Source organism: Macrotis lagotis, chromosome 5, assembly GCF_037893015.1.
Source record: "Macrotis lagotis isolate mMagLag1 chromosome 5, bilby.v1.9.chrom.fasta, whole genome shotgun sequence".
Classification (NCBI taxonomy): domain Eukaryota; kingdom Metazoa; phylum Chordata; class Mammalia; order Peramelemorphia; family Peramelidae; genus Macrotis; species Macrotis lagotis.
Genome location: NC_133662.1, coordinates 260,572,233 through 260,575,737, shown reverse-complemented (window position 1 = coordinate 260,575,737; position 3,505 = coordinate 260,572,233). Strand labels below are relative to the sequence as shown.

General features: G+C 44.8%; 1 pseudogene; it reads left to right on the top strand.

Moving 5' to 3' along the window:
• The first annotated feature begins 1,755 nt into the window (after nt 1-1,755).
• Nucleotides 1,756-3,199, top strand: LOC141489540 (transmembrane epididymal protein 1A-like; annotated as a pseudogene).
• Nucleotides 3,200-3,505: the final 306 nt, after the last annotated feature.

Here is a 3,505-nt window from a genome sequence, read left to right as displayed (position 1 = left end):
AACACTAAGACTTTAGACATTATATAGTCTAAAGTGACTTGGACCCGATTACCAGTTATCCAATGGATTTTTATCTGATTACATAATGGGGTACTGACCAAAAAGAGCTCAATTTGGGAAGCATGGATTTGTTTGCTTGTTTATTGGAATACCCAACAGAAGACCTTGCTCTCTACTTCAGAGCATGCACAGGTGTTCCATAACTGTTTCTGATGGCTTCACTTTGTGTTTTTTTGATTGACTGCTGAGTCAGAAATGAGTGTGCATACAACATGGGGCAACTCAGTACTCTGGCTGCAAGTAAGAAGGCAATAATTGCTGTAAGCCTCACCTGTGTCCTTCTCTCTCCTTCCCTCCCTCAGGTTGACATGAAAACATAGGCATATGGTCCTGCTCTTGTTCTGTTCCTGTCTTTTTTGCTATAAGTTTTAGAGATGGAGAGACCAAGCTAGGATTCCATGAGCTTCGAAGGTCGGGAAAGAACCAGAATTTTGGGAACTGGAGTCATATTAGAGTTTGAGGACAGCCAGAACTAATAAGAAGAATAGCCTGAAATTACCTCCTTGACCCAGCCCAGTACAGTGACCAGGAGCTGATTCCTACAAGTAAGAGAGAAACTTTGCCCATCAGTTCTGTTGTCTTGGTAGGCCAAATGCTTTTTTTTTTTGCAAGGTAAATGGGGTTAAGTGGCTTGCCCAAGGCCACACAGCTAGGTAATTATTTAGTGTCTGAGATCGGATTTGAACCCAGGTACTGCTGACTCCAGGGCCGGTGCTTTATCCACTGTGCCACCTAGCTGCCCCCAGCCAAATGCTTTGTAGTAACTACTTTCAGTTTGAGACAATTCCTCTAGGCACCAATGAGGTCAGCAGGTAGAATGTGCCCTTGGTTCAAGGGAAGGTGTCTGTACTTTAATTCTTGTAAATATTCCTTTTGTCAGACCTATTTCATACAGAATGTTATACAGAATTATAAGGAAGTGCCAATCAATGGGTATTGATGAAAACTGAAGAAACATTGACTGAGTGATTGGCATTATTGAACACTGGTATATGCATTGATCTGATAGTTGTAGAAAATCATCCTAACTCCTCAGGCATATCCTAGAATTAAAGAGGGAGATGGAGGCAGGAACTCTCTGGAAATCCAACTTATTGGTGTGAGTGTGAGTTGGGATAAGGCTCCCCAAATCCAACAGGCTACACTTCTATTATTACCTGGACTGTGTAGAGGACTTAAGAGTTTACAAAGTATTTTTTGGGGGGGCTTTTGCAAGGCAATGGGGTTAAATGATTTGTCCAAGGTCATGCAGTTAGCTAATTATTAAGTGTCTGAGGTGCATTTGAACTCAGGTCCTCCTGACTCCAGGGCCAGTGCTCTATCTACTGCATCACCTAGCTGCCCCCTGCAAAGTACTTTCTAATCTTTCCCTTATTTGAGGCTCCCAATGTCAAGGTAGGCTGCAAGGCCCTGTTATCTTCATTCTTTATTTCAAAGATGAGGAAAGAGAATTAGAGAGATCACGGATGCTTGTGGCTAAGATCTTATTCAAGACCACCCAGTTAGCCCCTCGCCCAGAAAGGAGCTCAATAGTTGATTTTTACCTTCAGGCCCAATTCCATGCACTTTGTTATAGTCCCTTGTGCCTACTGACCTTGTGCCACAATGCAAGGGCACCTACTGGCATTGGTCAGAGGGTGCCACATGGGGGAGGAGAAAAGAGAGAGGAGTAGAGAAGAGATGGGGGGAAAAAGAATGTGTGAGGAATCAGAGGAAAAGGAGGTATGTGAGATCATAAGATGGGATAGAAGGGGGACTTCTCAATTCCAAAGGAAAATACGGATGATCAATGACTAATGATTAGACAGATGCTGAACAGGAAGTTGGGCAAGGATGTGGTACTTGTGGGACATGCTGAGACATGATTGTTCTGGTCTTAGTTCTTGGTGTTGCATAAGGAACCCTTTTAAGGACTTGCAAATAAATTCAGTCCTTTCTCTTCAAGGCCAGAGGGACTGAAGGTTAAGAGTTAGAGTAGGCCCCTTAAATGGCAGGATCTGGAAACATGGAGAAGGGCCAGGACTATTTGCAGAACCAAGGGAAGAGTTGCCTTAGCAAGGGAGATGGCCAAAGAGGATGGAGTCCTTCCTTGAACTTTTATAGTGTTACTCTTGGGAGTCATCCAGGAAGTGGAGTCCTAAGAAGTATGGAGTCAACTTAAGGAAGCAGAGCACTGAGCGGGCAGGATGGGTGGGGTCTTTCTCCCTCTGACACAGTCGACTTTTCCTTGGGAGCAATAGCTCAGAATTTGTGCTCCTCAGCTTTGTCCTTGGCATTGGGGCTTTAATGGGGAACTTGGTAGGACATGTTATCCCAGGACTGATTATCGTTTTTTTCTGGACTCTACTATACTAGTTGACACTCCTGAGGTGGCAATCCTGATTCCACCATTTCCTGCCTGGGACAAGAGACCACAGAACTGGCTACAGCAGCTCTCCATTGAGGGTTTTCTGAAGATTGTTGGCTCCATCTTTTGTTTACTAGGTAAGTTCTTCTATCCATCGGGATAAAACAGGCTTGCCATTATATATTGGGAAGCCCCTGGGAGGCCACTTTGGCATCCCAACATCTGGCATCATGTGACCATGTGTGGATTATTTATCATCAGTGGTCTGGTGGACATAGTAAGTCAGGGCTGGCTGGCCAGGAGGCAGATAAAGTGGGAGCAGGCTGCCCCTGCCTTTCCAAGTGACTATTCTGCTACTCATCTCCCACATTCAGGGCAAGGATGTTCTGGAAGTCCATGGCCACCTCTTGCTATTGTTGCCCATTGTGCTGATTGTTCTGGTAATGGTGATGGAACTTTGATTTCCTGACCCGCATGTACTTTGGGTGTTAAAGCTATGGATAATTTTTTGGTTAGGTTCATGGCTTGTTCAGTTGGGGAGCTTTCTCTATTATCCAATTACTGGTCATCTGTGGAGGGCAGATAAACCTGGAGATATCATCTTCTTCACCACCTCCTTCTGCTGGCACCTCATCCTGACTGCTCTGCTGATGGTTGATGCCTCTGGCATCATTGGTACTCACATCAGCAAAAGGTTATGAGTACTGGGTACCACTGTGCCTCACAGATTCCAGCCCACAGGAGTGAAGGAAGCTGGTGATGGAGGTGAATCAGAAGGATGGTAGAATCTAGGATGTGAGACAGTTATGTGTTGTGCCTCTATTCCATCGTGGAATGAGAATTGCAAGAACATTGGGTGCAGAACATAGCAGAGAACCTTTCCCCAATCAGGAAGGATTGGTTTTTCTTCAATAAAAAGGATAACCCTGATCAAAGCTTCTTGTTTTTCTATTTTTATGTGAGTACAGGTTCTTGGCTCTTTTGTGGGGATTTCTGAAAACAGGGTGACCAAGGAGTAGGGGTTAGTAATGTCCTCTGGAAGCTTGAGCTCTTTGGCCAGAGGAGATGGCAAAGATGGCTTCCCCTAAGGCAGAGGAG